Source organism: Atractosteus spatula, chromosome 17, assembly GCF_055471065.1.
Source record: "Atractosteus spatula isolate fAtrSpa1 chromosome 17, fAtrSpa1.hap1, whole genome shotgun sequence".
Lineage (NCBI taxonomy): Eukaryota > Metazoa > Chordata > Actinopteri > Semionotiformes > Lepisosteidae > Atractosteus > Atractosteus spatula.
The window spans coordinates 11,621,965-11,642,656 of NC_142722.1; the positions used below are offsets into that span (position 1 = coordinate 11,621,965).

A 20,692-nucleotide genomic window follows, 5' to 3' on the forward strand; every position below is an offset into this window, starting at 1 on the left:
GTATGAACAAAATAGGGCAACGCTGAGGCTGCAGTTCTGACTGTGGGGAGACTGAGGGAAAGAGACTGCAGCCAGTGCCTCTTCAAAAAGCTCTCATGCAGAACACGTGTGTAGTGCCGCATACCCTGCCACACCACTTTCCACAACCTCACCTGACAGCTCCCCCATTACTCAACAGTTCCCAGGCGATTTACCACAGGAACAGCCATAATCACTGCTAGCGCTCTCTCTGTGGGCTCTACCATGGATTAAGGTGAGTAAACATCACCTCAGACATCCATGCCAACCACCTCCACCGTACATGCTGCTACAGTATCCTACACATTTATTTATACCCTTTATTAATTGTAAGTGAAAGCGTATTTGAGATATATTGGTGCAAATCAACACCAATTAAAATGTAAGAGGAATGTAATATAATAGAGCTTTAAAATTTACATTTTTCTAAATGCATAATTTCCAAATGTATTCACACCATGCGAATGTGTGGTTCTTTCTTCCTTCTCCTCCTTTTTTTGCAGATCCATTGATTTCTTCATCTTTTTGTTGCGTTTATCCAAAAGGAAACTGAAGAATTTCAAATTAAGCAAAAGGAGTGCCGTATTAATTAACGCTTTTAAGTCATCTAGCAGTTCTATAAATCCTCAGAGGGTTTATAGAAGCTTCTGGGAAAGAACAAGATTACTACTGTCTATAAAGAAGACAGAACTTTGAAGCAAACGCTTATTATCACTGCACCATGCAGAAATGGCATCTTATCTGAAGATCAAACCAACAACTCCACTAATTCCTATACAAAACTTTACAGGGCTACACAGTACCTAGTGTGGTTTCCACATTCAAAAAGTTCAAGGATAATTGAATGGCTCCTAGCCTACCAGGATCAGAGTGTAAGAATGTTTTATTCACATGTATGGTCAGAAACGTTGTGTAGGAGGCACACAGTCAGATAAGTACTTTGAAAGAACATGATAAAACATAGGCAGTAGCACAACACTTGTTTCATCTGTCCAAGAATGATCTATTTTTTAAGACAGTATCTCTGAAGAGAACTGATCTGTAGCTATGATAAACTACCTGGATACAAGAGTTACTTGCATTTTATTGCTGTTTTTGTTGTTTAACAGATTGATTCACACCATATATGGTTTCAATTGCTTTGTTAACTTATGCCCCACAAAAGGTTTAACACCTTCAAAGATGGGACCAATCCCAATACTTTGAACACTGTTTTGTGTTTTGTCCCAAAACTTGACAGCTAAAGTACACAATAGCAGGGTGGCATAAAGAAATTATTTTAAATTGGAAGCACACCTTGGTTCTCTAGCCACAGACAAAGTCATGGCACCTGTGTTTTTTGAAGTCTACAGATGACTATCTGTACAAAAACATTCATAGGGCTGCTGGCATTCTAGATGCAATTTTTAGATCCTCAAAATGGCCCAGTCAAGCATGTGACCATTCAACAAACCCCCTGCAAAAGAAAACTGATCTTAAATGTTTGGCCTTGTTTCACACCAGACCTCTATCTTCCACTACGTAAAAGATTAATAAAATCAAAAGCTTTCAGTGGGAATTTTCCTGGATTTGGCTGCTTTGACATGGAATGACCCAACGTATTTCACTGCAAAAGGCCACAGTGCATTAGCGTTATGTCACACATGCCTCACTGCATTGACTCTTGGCCCACTGGGCAGAAGGCAAAGAGCACACCCCCTTCTCAGCACAGTGGATTCCAAAGAGCACAAAATATCAAAGCAAATTCCAGGTCTTATGCTACCGACGAGCAAGCAAATACATGTCATGCGCCTTTGTCCAAATGTTGCACGCCTGCCTGCAAACTGTAGATCACGGGGAAACTGAAAGACAGGGGTGACAAAGGAAAGCAGCTGAAACTATGGCCGATTTTTGTTTGTGCTTCATTTGACACACCTGGGTTTAAGCACCGGCAGAGAGCATACAAGGAGGGGGGGGGGAGGGAAAAAGTGCCCAAGCTCACATGTGTCTCATTAGGCTTAAGGCACAGGCTGAAGAAGCTTATAAGAAGTGCTCAACAGCCACCAGATGAGGAACAATACTTCATCAATCCCAGCAGAGAAAAACCTGTTACAAAACACGTTAACAGACCAGGAGCAGAGAGAAATACAGAAGTGGAGTGGGCTTACCCACACTAAATACTAATTTTTAGTCAAGTCACCCTGACCTAACTGCTATCTAAACAAGGCTTCCTGCCTCCACTGCAGTCTTACTTATTATCTGGAGATCTACATGTAGAGCAATAACAGTTGGTGAAGCGTATCGACCCCGCTGACTAAATTACTGGAAATACACTCGCTTGAGAAACCCCTACTGCTACGCCCCCTCCCCTACCTTCCCTGAGCAAGAACAAACAGGAAGCAGTTGACATTTCTGATAATGAAGCTGCAAAGAAGAAAAAAAAATCGCAAGGGAACAGACTTCAAGGGCGAAGGAAAGGTGCGAGACCTGTCTGTGGGCTAAGAAACAGCAAGGAGCAACTGCCTCAGATAGCACCTCACGAACGGCACAGAGCCGCACAACGAAGGACAAAAAAAACAGCCATTCGCCCAGGAATCCAAGTAAAGTCCACGACCAACTGCGTCTTGGTACAGTACTGTGCCACCCCAGATATCATTCAGATATCCAGATATCATTCCTTTGGATCCGCACTAAGCATGGAATTATAAGGACAGTTACCAAAGGGAAGAGATGGCCCACCTAGCATGTTTAGTTGTTAATAGTTAATTCATCCAAGGATCTCATCCAGCTGCTCCTTGAAAGAATCCTGGGTGTCAGCTTTAAAATAACTGGCTGGGTCCCAGACTTCCACACCCCAACGGAAAGGTCTCAGAATGGAGACACCCCCCCCCACCACCACAAAAGTCTGCACTGCTCTCTTCATCGGCCCCTGGTCATTTGGCACGAGACACTCTGGTGGACCGCTCACGCCTTACACGGATAGTTTCGCCCCACTCTTACCCCTGCCTCCCTGGAACTCCCCTGCTTCCACCCCTGCCGTTTGATGAGAACGCCCACAACCTATAAATCCATTCGGCCAGAGTGTCATCTGCGCTATGAAGCCCCAAGAATAAACAAGGTTGCAGGTCTGTCTTGCCATCAGACTCCATTAACCCCTGGGTCAGAGACTATTCATTGAAAGAGTGCAGGCTGTCGTCCAACCTCCCACCCTCTCTTGCTCCCTTCCCCCTCCAACACCCCATCCCCCAGTTCTTTAACGAGTTCCACAATTGGACAATAAATCTCTTGGCTGCTAGGAGCTTAAGATGAAATGCATTCGAGACAGGTTAGTCTAGCAGGGGAGGAAAGGGTCCTGCAATAACTACCAGCCCCTTCCCCCACACCTCCTTCTCTGTATCATTAGTAAGGAGGCTCCAGAGAATGGCTAAGGGAGACCTCAGACAGTCAATATTTACTGTGAGTCCCAGCAGGTCTTTTCTCCGTGCTGCTAAAAGCTAGCAGACACACAGGAGGGAACCGCACATTCGCCGTTTCATTAATGTGCTTTGAAACAGTTCAGCATGAAGCCCAAGAGCCAGGAGTGAAGCCACAGGACATTAATGCACTCTGCAGCACTATATCTAACAATTAACAAGGGTTCCATTTTGAATTCAGCAGCAACGTATATCTGCGAACACTCCGGCTATTATAGATGTGAACAATTACACAGGCCAGCCAGTTCTCCAATCCACTCCATTTGCACCAAACAGATTGTTCATTTTGTGGCGATACCCGACAACCTGCTTTGAAAAAAATCAACCAATGGAGGCCAACAGAATAGATTCCTCCTCACCGAAGACGGGAAAAATAAAAGAAGAAGCCTTAGAGTATAAAATGATCTGCTTCTGACCCCTATGGTCCACAGAACACAAAACAAAACCTTGAGGAAAAAAGAAAGAGGATTTTCTTTGGCTTACAAAGCCAACCTGAATTACAGTTTTGTAAGCCTTCTGATCTTTTGTTTTGCCATGGCATCATGATGATTTTTCTACAGCAGATGACCAAACACTGGGACTTTCAGATCAACAGACTCAAAGTCTGATCTGCACATGATCACACGATGGGCTGAATTACTCTTTCCTAATTTTAATCTTTTTTTTTAATAAAATAGGCTATTATGGCTACGTTCAGCGATGAGCACATAATTGACAAAATCCCCATCGTCTATTAGAAAACGCACTTTTATTTAGTAATATCTAAATGCTGGCAAACGTTCACAGGGCTTCTAATTTTACAACTCCTTTATTGCTGTGCTACTGAAAACTGTAATTAACTTCTGAAAAAAAGGGGAAGGGAAAACTAAACCCTAAATTATGCCTAATAGCCTTTAAACACATTAAGACAATGTGCAAAACTCTGTCGGGTCAGTTATGCAGCTACTTTACTTGCGCAGCCCATCCCCAAAATTAGAGGGCTTCGTTAATCATAATAGCATTTAAATGTAATCCTCTTCCCTTTCTGCATACAACGATAAAAAAAGTGTTATCACATCGGCCATGATCATCAGATGAAGAAAAGAGCCCCCCAGCACCTAACCGTAAGAATTCCAGCAGCGCTCCCTGTCCTGTTATTGCAACAAGAATAAAGCATGCTGGCAGATCGCAGAGGGGATAACACCCTGCTCCCTCTTATCTGGCAGAGCCGTTTTTAATCATCTCCGATAGCAGCCCGTGATCAACACTCCGGCACAATGAACAAATGTTCAGTTCCGCTACGGTTATCCCAGGCAGGAGGAAGGAGGCCATGCTGGGTTTTGCAGAAGGAAGTGACTGTCAAAGCAGAAAGTTCAAATGGTAACACGGTACTGTAGTGAAGCTAACCCCCCTCCGCCAACACCATACATTATGGTATAACAACAACAACGTCATTAAAGGCACATGAGCGTTTGTAACAAATCATTACAGTTTCAGCTATTAGCTATGAGCAGAACTCCAGATAGAGAGAAGTGAAAATATTGAAAGATACCACTATGAACTTCTGGACAAGGAAGGGCTTTTGTTAAAATCCAGCTCAGTAACAACGGTCCTGGAAGGTTTCTTTGAAACTGGGGGTATGTACAGCAATGTCTACTAGACAGTGGCTTATGGGCTTGATTCCCTGCTACAGACACTTCTGTTGTTCGGCTAAGTGCTTCACCCTAGTTGCTCCTGAGTGGGCTGGTGTCTGAGGTGCTTTCCTGATGAGCCAATGTGGCCCAGATGTGCAAAATACCTCCGTACCGTACCTGTTTTTTCTGCATGTTGATTTATTGTGTTGTGTAGCACCTATGAAGGAGATCTGACAGTGTTTGTTAGCCTCAAACAGCGTTCCGATTAGCGGTGCCTTGCTCTTGCCTTTAAGACGGCTAAATCAAAAGAGTGTTGGACAAATGTGTGAAGCCAGTTTGTTTTTTAGGGCTTCCCAGGACAAACCAGAAAAGGAGGACAAGCTGAAGAACTGAAGGCAGTTCCATTCAATTTTCACTATTCGAGCCTGGTGAACCCCTACTGAATTATGTCCATACATACACAAAATATACACCATATGTTATATAAAATATACACCATATGTTCTGAATCTCCTACCGAGCTTCTGGGAATCCTTTATTCGAGGGTCCCCAGTCGTCTACCGAAAAAACCCTCCCATATATCTGGACAGCACACTACTTGAGAAAGGAAATGACAGCACCCCGAGTTCAAAGAGATGTTTGAAAAGGCTGTCTAGTTGGCATACTTTTAAGCCACTCAAAATTGTGCTTCCCTACACAATGCACACAAAGTGTGGTGCGCAAGTCAACGAGGAACATATGTACGCAAGTCAACGAGGAACGAGGGAACATATGTAACAAAGGCTTTGGTGGGATAACGGCTAAAAAAAAAAAAAGCCTGAAACGGTTTGTCCTGGAGCCCCTTCAATACGGAGCACTTTTTCCAGTTCAACTCCCCCGTGGGGCGTAGCAGTTATATTCCTGAGCAAGGTACTTCACTCCTACCGCGCCAGTGAATGGGCAAGCTCGAGATCGGCACTGTAAACGGAGACCTGTTCTCGCTTGATTCATCCTGTTAAAGGACTAAAATTTTTTTTAAAAGAGCTCTTAAGCGGTTTTTCTTTCTCAGACTGACACAGCTCTTTCACTGCTAGCCCATCACACGCCCTAACCCAGCTCACCTCCACTGACAATTCATCACTGTACAGGGTGGAAGTCAAAACCATCCATTTCAGGCTGGAAAAAAAAAAGAGGCAGATGTATAACACAAACTTATTTAGCTCCCAACCAAAAGCAAAAAAATATATATTTTCATCAGTTCACAAATTTTACAAAGGCATTTGGATAGGAAAATTAAAAACTTTGAATTTAAAAACTTGATGTTCATTTTTATTAGGTCCTCATGGTACAATACATTCATCAGATCCCTTAAAAGGAATTGGAATTTCTACTTTGCAGGAAATCAGACAAGGGTTTTGCTCATTTCCCTACAGGAAACAGTGGATCAGCTCATTCCACCAGAAGACACAATAGCTGACATATTTACATATTTACAAAGCTGGACCAAAGCTACAGCTTTAGAACAAGCACAAAGTCTTGCACAAACCGAGGTCACTTACCCTACAGTTAAAATCGTACGTTTGTTTTCCATTAAAAAAAACAATCTAAAATGGAAACAGCCTATTGTTCACCTCTGTCTGGCCCCTCAGGGGAGCAGAAGTGACTTCGGAATTCTGTGAACACCTTCTCCTGTTCAGCATGTTTGTTCACATCAAGGTCAAGTCAGGTTAAGAGCCAGCACCCCTCCCGCCTGCCCGTGTCAGAATATCCCCTCCCGCAGGTGAAGGAGAAGTGTGGATGTGCTCACGCAGACTTTGCTACAAGGCGACTGACACGGACCGCACAGCTTCTGCCCCAGCTCCTACCGTGGAACCGTCAAGACCGTTCACTATCCTCTTACCCTTTGCCTCTGAGCGCCATCAGAGAGGAAAAGACGGAAGTAGCAACTGCAAAAGGTGCAGCACAGCGGCTCGTCTCGTTTACGATTTCTCATACGGCCTGAGGTAATGTCTCGGAGCTGGATGCAGCCTGCAGCGTCTCCACTGCTGATCTGCTCCAGGGCTCTGTACAAGGTATAGCCACAGGGCTTATAATCTGCAAGCCATTCTGCCACAGGACAATCCAGAATGAGTGAGAACGTCAGTGTTTCCAGGTAGAGTGATGGGCCTCTCGCACTCATAGAGATCGCACAGCGGTTTATAGAGGAACCAAGTTCCACAACCAACTGAAGAGCTGGGAATGGTCCTAATAATAGCCAGTAAAGTCACTAGTTGATTCACTGAAGTCAGGCTAGACAAAAACCCTGAATATCCAGCGTCTAATGGAGGATGAAATCCGAGGATCCTGCGGCTCTCCAGGACACAGAGGATCACCTCTGAGGCTGTGAACATTTCATCTTTCAAGCTTTTCATTCTTAGGATGAAATGTACAGGGGGCAATGTCTAATATTCCATACGTGCCCAATACTGCACACGACGTTAAAGAGTATATGCAACGAAGTGTCCATGGCGGTAGTGGAATAAAATATTTTCAAATGGAGGAGATGTGTTGGGCCCATAAAATAAAGTTACCACTGCAGTGCTCAGGAACAGGTAACAGGTTTATTCCCTGCTGAAAAGTAAAGAAAGGAAACACAATGTTTCGGCTGTGGAGCCTTCTTCAGGTGTGGGCAGTGCTCAGTCTGTTTCAGTCTGTCTGGAGGTGAAAGGTTTGACTTAAGAGAGAGAGACAGAACGGGCAGCAGTAGATGGCATTACCTGCGCTCTCTCTGTTTGTGGAATCAATAGTGTCCTCAGGTCCAGAGCTTTGCCTGGTAAGTGAACTGGTCAGAAAGGCCTTGGCGTGGCTGGAAGAACTCAGCAATTCTAAATGCGATCTTTCGTGTCGCATTTCCCATAAGCTCACTCAGTGCAAATGAAAGCCAAATTCAGCTACACCTGAGAAAAGGTCAAGACCCTGTAGCATATATATCTGCACCTGAGAAATATTTCAAATGTGGAACTGAAAAAGGGAAGCGAATTTCCCAGCATGGGCCTAACCACAAAAAGCAAAGTGTCACCTTCAAAATAGAAGACAGCTATTTTTGGCCCTCTATTACAACTTCACAGAGATGTCCAAACTGGTAAAAAACAGTAAGCAAGCTGAAGCAGACATCTTAGTTAGCTTTCATGTCTAATTCTGAAAGGTATAATTAAAGCAGTTATACAGACAACAAAGTGGTAACTCAATGAGATCTTTTCCAGAGCACTGAAGGCTATAGTACAATTGGCGTTTCCCCACTACCAGCCTACACACATGCCGGAGGAACTACAAATATTATTTCTGTTAATCGCATTTGCCATTGCTTTTTCAAAACTGCATCTTCTTCGCTACCTTGAAATGCAAATTATTTTGTCTCCTAAACTGTGCTGTTTGCAGCATGCTCTAAAATGTGTGTCACTGCAGTTTCTTTAATCAGCAAGATAAATGACTTCATAGCCGCGCTGAGACCTTCTTTCTTTAAGTTTTTTAAAATAAATAATAAAGAGTAGATGCTAAGCGCAGGCCTGTTCCTCAGAAAGGTAACAAAAAGAAACAAATTGCCTGTAGACAGCACTAATACATTCAACTCGGTCTGTGAGATTTACTAGACCATGCTTATCTATGCGCCTCATTTCTCTGTCATTCAGAACCATTCTGAGAGCAAACCTGGAAAGTGTCAGCATTTCATACAAATCAGCTTTCTGAAGCTTTGATGTGGCTATGAACCCCAGTTCAGTGAACAGAATCAAACATCCTTTAAGTAATATGCTGTAAAGCAATCCGAGCAAGAAGCTGGAATGACTTTATTACACGTCTTTTTGTTGTACCTTATGGAAAGGAAGAAGACTATTATTCTTTTTCTCCCTACGAAATCGCCAACTGTCAACTTGGCAGCAGTTACAACACCCATCTGAAGAAATGCAGCCTGGCCTTCAGGATACACACAGACATCTCATGCTGATTGTTCCTGGATGGCTCTGTGCCACAGTTCTTATTTGCACTGAGTTGCAGTCCATCCCACTACTAACTCCATTCATGGCGTTTATTTTTAATCAGGTGACATGCCTTGAACTTTACCATTAGCCAATTCTGATTCCCAGTTAACACAAAAAGCCCTATGCCCTACGAAACAAGGGGAGATACTTTTCTATTAACAGCTGTTTCTATTAACAGCTTCTGAGTGCTCTGCCTCATCACTTCACACAGAGCTCACAGGTAAAGCTGCTTGCTACTCTCAGGGCCCGTTTGTCTTGCATTTCAGACATACAGTTTCACAGTTGAGCCTCAAGCGTTTTTTATGGTTGCAAGCTCATTTTTGCCAGCAGTGAAATGACACGTTCAGATGAATGTTCTTTATGTAGTGCATAATTATCATAAATACAACATTTAAAATCATTATAGCTAATAAGATTAGAAAATCAACCTAAACTTCGAAGGCAACAAATATCTGTTACTAAAATAGGGTTTAGTGAAGACCCAATGGCTAATTACTAATTAATGGGAGGTAGGCAGTTGGAACAAATACTGAAAAACTCAATTTAGCACTGAAAGGCTAGGAATCTTTCAAGCATGCCCCTTCAACAGCAAATTCAAGTAAACTCAATTTCTAGACATTAAAACCAAGAACAACATGCTTTGATCTATCGCAATTTTAAATCAGTTGATTAAACACAAAGTACAGGCTGATTCATGTCTGATATGCACTTATCCTAAATGCGACTGCAAACTTCATAACCGAGAAGAAAGGGTTTCAAAGCTTCACTGCCGTTACAGGCCAAAGAGCTGACAGAAAATCTGATGTACTCCTGTCCACAGCAGGGTGGACCAACTGTGGTCCTTGAGGGTCTGAAACACAGCAGAAGAATCCTAAGAAGAGCAGGGAAAAGTTGGTAAAAGAGTCAAATTAAGCCAGTAACGACCTGATTACAAGCCAAGAGGAAATTAAAGGTTGCAGACACACCCTTGTCCACAGCATGCATCAGCACATTGTTACTTTTAGACAGATCCGCAAGCCCAAGTAACCTCTCACACACTTAATGCACCTCCAGGCAAATTGCACATTTGGGCGTCCTGGATGCAAAACAAATTAAACGGGAAAGTTAACTCCTGTGTGAGTGATGACAGCTCTTTGTCAAAAATAATTGCTTGCTAAGCTTTGCTTCTATTTGTTTCTTTTTGTCTGTTGTTGTGGTTCAAATGGGCAATACCCAAGTAATTCTGCTGAATCGGTTATATAATGCTTTCTATATCCCAGATGAGCTGCAACATTGTTTCTGTTTTGAACTGGAGTGAGAGAAGGGAGAGACGACCAGTTTAAGTTAGAAGTATTTTTAATGACAACAGAGACTGCCATCCCATCCTTTAGAAGTTAGAACTAAGGAAATTTAAAAAATAATAATACGTTTCAGGTTCTGACAAGACCAAGTTGTGTTTAAAGTTAAAAAAAAAGGGCAGGTAGAAATGCTTTTCATTGAAGGATTTCTTGCATCTTTTATGCACTTCACCACAAAAATGGAGGGTAAAAATCACAGGTTTAGGAGTGAAAACCCTTTTACTGTAATGAAATAAATATTCCAGCTGAGACACTCCAAGAACAGCATCAATTTTGTCAGTTTTCATTTTAATTCAAAGAACTTTGTCCCCATACACAAACTGACATGGTCATCAAACAAAAGGAGGAAAGAACAGAGGTAAATTACCCTTCAGCAAACTGAGAAGCCATGTGGATTTTGAAAGCCACAGTGGAATCATTTTTAGCCACATAAAGAGCAGCAGGAGGCGATAAATACTGACTGAATTGCTATCTAGAGGGAAATTACTTTCACCCGCAGGTAACATGAGTCATGCAATAGCAGTCCGGTACAGCCACACATCTTATTCCCGAAACACTGGAGGCCAAAGTGAGAACAAGCCTCGTGAAGCTGCAGCTACCCCTTAAGTCACCGCACACAACGGTCTAGGTGACCAAAGAGAAGGTTTAGGCCTCCTCGTCATTTTTTTTGTCGGACTAAATTTTTTTAAAAAAAAATATCAGCTCCTCTCTCCGTTTGGCTACGACTTCAAGTGAATTCTGGGATTCGTTTGTCGATGTCATCCGGGTCTGTGCTTTGTGCTCATTAGGGAAACAGCTCAGGGTTTAAGGTTAACACTGGAGTATTTTTTATATTCCTTTAACTTCTCTTCAACAATTGCCAGTAGATAACTGAAAACTCCTACTCGCACAGACAACACACGCAGGCCCCCTTTCTTTTTTCACTGAACAATACATCCCATTGTTAAGACAACCAATTTCAAAGGGCAACAGTACAAAGACGGAGTTTTAACAAACACATTCCGACAGCGACTCTGGTTCGTCTTGGAGTGCATTACTGGACAAAAATGCATGTGATGTTACAGAACAGATTATACACTATCAATACCTTTGTTAAATGACATTTCAAATAAAAAAGAACTGTATTCACGGAAAATGGCAACAGCATTATTCTTATTAAGCATGAACGACTGCATTTCAGCCAGGACAATGTCTAATGTCCAACAGTTTATTTAAAATGTGAACAATTACATATACAGTGCGCAGTGAAGCATTCCTAAGCCTGTTTCATAACAGCATCAGGTTTCATAATGCAAGAGTAAACCATAAACCCAACCCCTGGCACCAAGCACCACACAGGATTACCAGTCTACTGCTTTGATTACTGAGCGCAAGCTGGCACTAGGGAGAAGGCCACCGCATGCTCGCACTCCAGGCATCAGAGCTCAGCTCTGACATGGTCTGTGTGCGGTAGGGACGTCACACCCGGGGCTTAGCTGAAGACTCCAAACCACCAGAGGAATCCCATTAACACCACTCCTTCTGGGCCACTTGCTTCATTTTTGACATTTCCTGACTCTGACCAGCCACTGGAATGACAGAGGAAAGGGAATTTCCTCTCGCAAACTTTCCGACAACACAAGAAGAAACCCCGTCCTTCCCATGAGCCACCTGCAAAATCGCACAGCTCGCGTCTTTTAATTAATTAACCCTTTCAGCACCATAAGCATGCACGTATAACCCTGTGACTGGGCTAAACATAATGAAAAATGCACTTCAGTTTACAAATGGATGTGTTTTTTTAGGGAATTGAGACTGGAAGGGAATCAAATACAGATCCTACTAACAACCTGCTTGGTATTCCAGGACATTCTTACCTCAAGGTAACACAGAGCACAACTATACAGTTGTTTGACAGAAACCTCAGAAATCTCCAGCTGTAATGCTTGTATGAGGAGGATTAGTGGGAAATTACAAGGTTGGAAAATAGGAGACCAACGACTAGGAAGCTCCTGCTCCCTGAAATTCTACTACACTTAAGCTGACTGGAGCAAAAGACCTTTTTATTTTATAAAGAAATAGGCTAAACAGACATGCGCTTATCACCCATCCTCCCGTGATGAACACTGTGTTGAATCAAGGGTGTGGGATTCTTCCCAGGACGTTCTAAATGAAGCAACGTTATTATTTTGGATATTCTGTCAGAGCAAACAAACAAACAAACAAAAAAGAATTAAAACATGGAAAGTGGCAGTACATTCTGTAAGAGGCTCCCACAGCATCAGGAAATTGTCATGTTCCAAGTCCAATCTAATCCGCCAAAAGCCAGCGCAGTCTGAGAAGTGAAGATGAAAAGATCCCTTATCCTCCAGAGGCTGTCGATTATAGAGGCATGAAGGGATTCGTTTTGGTTAATTAATATGTAGAACCTAAGCAGTCATGAATCTGAAGCAGGGCTAATGCTGCCAGCTAATTAAGGGATCAATAGAGTGGCATTTGCATATCAACACGTCTCTCCATTCCAGACACATACAGGTCTCATTTATTACAGTGGTGCATTACTTTATAGTACCTGAACCACAGAAATATAAAGGACTTGATGTGCACATACAGTACATACACACTGAATGGCAATAAAAACACACCAGATGATTGGAACCAATATACTATGGAACAAGCACATTTCAGAGGAGCTGACAAAGAAACAACTAGACTACACGAAGAACACCATAAGAACATAAGAAAAATTACAAAAGAGAGGGGGTTACTTTGGGCTCATTTATCTGAGGATCCCATCCACTCGTTTCATGAAAGAAACCAGACTATCTGCTTTTAAGACATGGCTGGGTAGCTTGTTCCACACTCTCACAATCCTTACCCATCATACACAAATACATTAAACTAATGAGATAAACCTTATAAGGAAAATACGTCTAATACACCTCTTATGGTTATTTCTGAACGGAGAAAAAAAAAACATTTGTATATTAAAAAAGAAAGCCCAATTCAATTTTAAGGCATTACCAGCTACCAGCATTTCTGTTTTTAGAATCTAAAGGACTGACTTCAATCCTAATAATAATAATTCCTTAGTTATAAAGCACTTTTCTGGACAGTCCACTCAAAGCACTTTACAGGTAATGGGGACTCCCCTCTATCACCACCAATGTGCAGCCCCACCTGGATAATGCAACTGCAGCCATAGTGCACAAGTACACTCCCCAAACGCTAGTTTTCAGTGGAGTGGAGAACAGAGTGATGAAGCCAGTTCATAGAAGGGGATTATCAGGAGGCCATGATTGGTATATATTGATCATCACTATACTGGGCATTAGGACCCACACAGACAGCAGGGTGAGCGCTCCTTACTGGCCCCACTAACACCTCTTCCAGCAACAAGCGTAGCTTCCCCAGGAGGTCTCCCATCCAGGTACTGACCCGACTCACACCTGCTGAGCTTCAGTGGGCTGCCAGTTGTGAGTGCATGGCGATATGGCTGCTGGCTTACCTTGCTGTTCTACCTATTCTATTCCTGATAAGGGTTGTGAGAGGCCAGAGTCTTTCCTGGAACCACAGGACACAAGGTGGGGTTTCCCCATGGACTGGGCACTAGTTCAAGGCAGGCCTCACACACGCTTAGCCACACCAGATTACCCAGCAAGCATGTCTGTGGGAAGCAGAACGAGACTGGCGTACCTGGAGCAAAACAACACAAACATGCAAACTCCACAGAGTTTAGGCCAGGTCAGAATGAAACCCGAGACCGAGACACCACTTCACCCTTCCACTGTTCTTCATAAAAGATGTTGTTTTTTTCCCAGTTGATTTTTTTAATTGAATTCTAGCACTCATTTCTCAGGGAGGGGCTATACAGGCAGCAATACCGAGACACACACACAAAAAAAAAGATGTCCATTAAATTGGAAAAAATACGAAAGTAAAAGATGGCTTTATAGTAAAGAATGTAATAAACACATCACCTACTAACATGTTTTCAGCTATTATCAAGTGTTCACTGAACAAAACAACAACAAACACAAATATGGTATTTTAGACAACCACGAAGGGAACTGTCCCTTTTTCCCTGTTTTTAAGCCATTTATTGGGTGTTTTTTTATTATAGCAGTAACAAAGGTCTAATGTTAAAAAGCTTAGTTTTTTTTTTCCCCTCCCCCCTACAGCACACCCGAAAATATTTGTCCCAAATGTCAGGGGTCCCGCCTGTTAACGAGATGCGAAGCCCCAGTGAAGCCCACTGTAGCTGTAATGGAACTTTTCAGCCTGGCTGAGCAGTAAGAGAGGGGGGAGCCCATTTCCCTGAGGGACAACACATGCTCCTCATCACAATCCTCAGCCTGAGCAAAACGGCACATGGCACATTAATAAGACAGGCCATTTAGGCTGCTGCCCGCCACAATAATTCACCCTTCACAGAAAAATCAACACCCCCACAGGCCCACTATTTTCTCTCCCTCCTCCACCCCCCCCTCTGAAGAGAGGCTCTACCCACATCACCTCAATTAAGGATTTTAATTTCAGCCAAGAAAAAAAAGTGTAGGAGTAGGATTGTCCTATATATAAATTATGTAAAGGCTGCGTTCAGTTCTAAGTACAATTACCCACACTGACAAGTGCAGTAATTTAACTTTCCATTACATTAACCAACAAGACTGCAGTGGCTGCTTAACAGACTCCGGCCTTTTCCTCCTTCAAAGACCTCTCATGATACACACATAGCCCGATTTCCAATCGGTTAATAGCAAATAATTTTTTTTTTTTACAAGCTTGGCTTCCCCATTAATTCAGTTTTTGTAACAGTGGGCAAGTATCACCTCTCAGAATATCACCAACGTGGGATAATCACACATACACAGCTGGGGTGCGAATCATTTTTAAACACGACTTCAATGTGATGACGGCTGAATTTCAGAAGGCTTTGGCCCGGTGTCCAGGTGAAATTACAAATGTATTCACCCTCCTGTATTTTGGTTAAGCAGCCAGGATTTGGAATAAAAAAAGCTGGGCTGTGCTGTTCATCTGTTCTTAGGAGGAAGGAAGGCAGCCTTGTGGGGCACCAATATTGCTAGATTTCAGTGCAGAAGTGCCTGTGTGCTCCAGTATGGATTCCAGAAGTAGAGAAGAGTGCCAGAGGGAATTCAATTGGAACTCCCCGAGAGAACCTTTGGGGTTGTCTAGAATCAGGTGTCATCATCAGTACAGTACTATCCACCAATTCTAAGCAGGAGCCACAAGGCTGTTGTGCTTTAAGGCAATATAATTGCTTGCATCCCACTGTAATGCACACTTTCATAACATTCTTGACAGTCTCAAGAGGCTGTTAATATGTCCCTCAAGGATAGGAGAGACATGTAGAAAGACACTTTGAAAAGAAGGGCACTTTGTCATGTCTAAGTCTTCAGGTTTTGCTTCTTGGCAATTCAGCAGAAGAATAGGTGGTCAGTGAAGGTCAGTATAATAATGGTTTTCCTGTAACTGCCAAAGGCTGTAAGGTTTAGAAACACATAATGAAAACAGCGTTTGCCAACACTGTCTGCCAAGTACAGCATAGGATACATCCCTGACTTCACAGTGACACAGGAGGAATGCAATTTCTAAACCAGTTTACCTTACAAGCACAGCCTTGCACACAGTGAGTGCTTGCCAAGGCTGTTACACTGCGGTTACATGCATTTCAGAATTTCTGTAGACAGTAGACTGGGTTCTCCACCCTGGTTAGCAGCTGTTAGCCCATCTGACTTCTTTATGCAAATTTGGCATCTATAGGGCAATTACAGACACCAATCCCATATTTAAAGGACACATACAGTATAGGACACAAAATTAAATGCTCAAAAAGTAAAAGTGTATGCCTAGTAAGTCCACTTATCTGATCAGTAGGGATTTTACTTCCCGAGCAGTTATTTATGGATCAGATTTTCACTAAGTCTAAATTAATTGCTGTTGGCTTGAGTGTTTGTCATTATTTGAACAAGGAGAATCCCTGTCCATGTTTAAAATAAGGGTGAAATTAAACATGGATTAAACCAGTCATTCAGATATAGTTTAGTAGTTTAACTCATTCATTGTTCTAGGATTCAGACTATTTTACGCAATTTATTTATCTTCAAACGTGTTTGATTTGTTTTGGCTGCATAACAAGAACCTAAGAAAAATACTGGATTGGAAAGGGTTGTGTGCTTGAATATAAAGCCCAAGCACAGCATTCAGATACGGTCTATAATGTCTTTAACATGAAGAACATACTGTGCTGTACACAATCAACATGGAAAAGAAATATTTAAAATTTAACAAGTCATAGAGATGCACAGAACTCACTGGTGGCAAGTTCTGGAGTTGAACCCACTAAAAAGTGATCATATAAGCTCTTTGTAAGTCAGTACCAAGTGAAAAACCAGACCCTTCTTAAACCAAGAAGAACGCATCATTCCATTTTTTCGGTCATTACAAACTCTGATTTAAGCAATATCTTGCCACTAGCAATTAAATTGACCATTTTTTTCTGTTTTCAATGGACAGACCTTTATTTAGCCTATCAATTGGTCTTCCTAAAATCCACAATACCCCAAAAATCTGTTTTATGGTATTGCTTTTGTTTTTGTTTTTGTTTAAAAAAAGCTACAGTACTTGAGCTTTCCTGAGCTAACAGGAAACAACATACATTTTTTAATAACATAACTACCACCTTAAAAACAAATAACACTACAACCTTCAATACAAATCTCTCAACATAAACAATAACTCAGAAACATTCTTTAAACACAATGCAAGGAAAAACAAAACAAAAACAGCTTTGTTTTAGAGTTCTAAAGGCGCTAGCTGCAACAGCAGTGGTATCTAGCTATCATTCAGCGCCTAACTAACTCCAAGACAGGATTTACTGCAGACACACCTGTCAGCAGTTAAAACACTACAAACGGATATATCACTGATGGCTTTCAGATCAATATGTCTTAACAGGGGGAAAAAATCAGCTTTGATTGCAGATTGTATCAAACAGTTTAAAGTCTGTACTGCTTATTCTTTAGACCAAATGCAAATGTCTTTTTTTTGCCGCCTGGCACTGAGGAACAGTACAATAGTTCAATCAGGCTGAACCATGATTGGCAAATGGAATATTTTCAAGTACGGTCATAAGATTTTATTTTGCGAGGCCTGCCACAAAGAAGACATCTGATGTTTACAAGATCGACGGTAATTGCAGCAGACAGGCTTTAGAAATCGACCACACAGTTGACTGCGCAGAAGAAGAAGACCTGGAGCTACGAGATCTGGGCAGAAAACCAGCCAGATGTGTCATGCTGTGCAGCTCCTTTCGTTAATTAAGAAAAAAATAAGTGTCCGGGAGATTAAATTCAAAAGCAGCAATGATCTCTTGCACGAAAAGCGATGGGTCAGCTTTTTTTTCCCCCTTACACATTTGATACAGATACAAAAGGAGACTAGGTCATACTGACATTCCAGGGCCTTCTGCATAGACTACAAAGTTGCTCAGGGAAGCACTTCTTCAGTCCTAGATCAGTGCACTACAGGATGTCCAGTATTGGCATTAACATAAATCACTGCTCTCAAGCAAGTTTTATCTTTTACAACTTGGAGCAGAAAGTAATGGCAATGTAGCGACTGAAATAGTTATAGCCCTAGGACTGTTTACTAGAAATAACATTAGTTGGGCCACAATTAGTGCCAACTGCGCTCTGTAAAAGCAGTGGTAAAGAGTTACCTGATCATTGATTTGAATCAATGCATTGCATTCTATTGTGAAAACACGCATGTCTTCACTTTATTTAAAAAAGCGATATGCCACTTAATATCGAACAGATATGTAAAACTAATAATCAAGTCTTCTCATCACATCGGTTTAGCTGAAGCGGTGAAGTTTGTCTGTGATGGTTTAGGAACCAGTCTATTCTGGGAACAAACTGGTATGTTTTAATTAATTTCATAATTTTTAAAACATTCACAGATGGCCCAGTATTACGAAGCACATCCCCCAAAATGGTGTAATATTAACAAATCTGCATGCTGGTACGTACCTACAGATGAGAGCAATCACCCCATCAGAGATGGCGCTATCAAACCGTTTCATTAGTCAACATATACATTAATCCTTACTGTAAATACTTGATTAAACTTAATATTATCATCGCATAAAGGCCCTACCATTTACAACTGAAAACTACAGCACTAGCTAGATTTAAAAAAGTAAAGCGTCATTGGAAAAAAAAACGCACCACGAAATACCACTCTCTTTTAATTTAAGTTAGTAAAAGAAAACTTTCAAGAGTCGGGTTTATGAGGCGTTTAGTTAGAAATCCCATACCTTGTTTATTCTGGCGACAACGCCGCCGGTGCGGTGAGCCCTACGCGCACGTCACAATGAAATTCCATCAAAGCAAACGATAAACAATATTGCGCCGACAACACCAGTCTCAGCACACCGACGGGAAGTCCCCCTTATTCTAAACTCAATCACCTGCACACAGGACGGGCGGGTTAGCTACAGGACTTTTACGACCAACATCATAGGGGTTAGACGCGATATTTACCATCATTCAACCGTAATGGATGGATCAACCCCCGTATCAAAGATGAGCAGGGAGAAATCAACTGCACTCAGACGGGCATAGTTCTCAGGAACAGAGGACTTAACTACCATCTCCTCCTCCTCCTCCCCCCCAAACGCTAACTTTTCACACAACAGAAACCGTCTGAGCGAAGCTAGTGGTGTTTGATTTCATCACAATCTAGGCTACCTCGTTTAAAACCGTGCGCTTAGTCTGCACGAAATCCGCTTGCTTGCTTTAAATCAGTGACACCAGTCGGAATATCTGGATTATATGCGATTTTTAAATCGAGGAAGAAAAAATAAAACCATAAAGAGGCATTAGCTGAGACGGGAAAGTAGGCAAGCTGTTGTACGCTGAACTCACGGGACTGGTTATTGCTTCTACTTTCTCCAGTTACTGTAGACCGCACAGCATCCTTCAACTACAATTAGTGCAGAAAACAAGTGTAGTGGCTCTGTAAATAGTGTCTTGATCCGCGAGTTCCCCTCCGAGGGGAGGGGTAAAAAGGCTCACTAGCCCTTTAAAAGCGCCTCGTTTCCGCCTTACCTTCTACTAAATCCGATTAGAAGACCTTCTCATTTTTGAATCCCGGCTTCTGTGGTCTGTTTGGGTTTTTGTTTTCAAAAATCCGTAAGCACTCGTCCACCACGATTGTTCCGCATGGACGAAAAATGTCTCTCGCAAATCTGTTTTTTTTTTGCGCTATTATTTTACAGTAATCCACGGATCCGAGTGTTTTCTTTGCAGCCTGCTCTGTTTTCTCCCACTTGCTAAAAATGTCGTGTCTGGTCTGTGCCTTGAATGTGCGCCTCTCTCTCTCTCTCTCTCGGCTGTTCCTGCTGTCTCTCTCTCTCTCTCGTTCCCTCTTCCCACTCACTCAGGCAGGCAGTCGAATAACTTTATGGTCGTTTTTTTTTAAGTCTGCAAGCCCCTCGTCTAAGATTCAGTGAAGGGGTTGAAGGCTCTGGTCCAATACTGTTAGCAAAAACAGCACCACCACTCAAGACGTAGCTCTGCTCACTTCCCCCTTAAAGGGACAGCACACCCCAGATTTACGGATATTGCCACATCTTCTGTACATGCAGGAGAGGCGTTTTCTGTTTCATTTATCATGCAGCCCGGGGCAACACACTGTGTATCGTGTCAGCCACTTTGCAAATCAACACTCGTTTCTGTGTGTACAGTAGTCAGTAAAGGATTTTACATTTCCTCAATAAGGAAAACTCTTTAAAATGCTGAGTTTCCATATGATGTATAGTAAAAGCAACGTTCTGCTGATTTCAAAAGTTTATCCATCCATCAGTCTTCAAACTACTTTATCCAGTTCATGGTGGCAGGGGACCTGGCACCAGCCATGACAAGCAGTGAGTGGAGGCAGAATACACCCTAGACAAGACACCAGTCCATCGGAGAACAGACAGACACACCTAGGGATAGCACTTCTGCCTCACAGTGCTGGGGCTCTGGGTTCAAGTCCAGACTTGGGGTGCTACTATCTGTATGGAGTTTGTATGTTCTCACCTGTGTTCACATGGATTTCCTCTGGGTCCTCTGGTTTACTCCCACAGTCCAAAAACATACTGGTAGGTTAATTGGCTTCTGGGAAAATTGAGCCGTGTGTGTGTGTGTGTGTGTTTGTGTCTGTGTGTGCCCTGCCTTGTGCTCATTGCTGGCCAGTATAGGTGCAGGCTTCCCCGCAGCTCTGGATTA

The 20,692-nt window shown here is 42.4% G+C and overlaps 1 protein-coding gene across 1 annotated transcript in view; it reads right to left on the bottom strand.

The window, feature by feature from the left end:
• Positions 1 to 20,011, bottom strand: part of ncor2 (nuclear receptor corepressor 2) — a 179,667-nt gene extending 159,656 nt beyond the window's left edge. The window contains exon 1 of the mRNA XM_088935499.1: positions 19,529 to 20,011. The gene's annotated coding sequence lies outside the window, so the exon portion shown is untranslated. The remainder of the gene's footprint in view (positions 1 to 19,528) is intronic.
• Between the last annotated feature and the right edge of the window lie 681 nt (positions 20,012 to 20,692).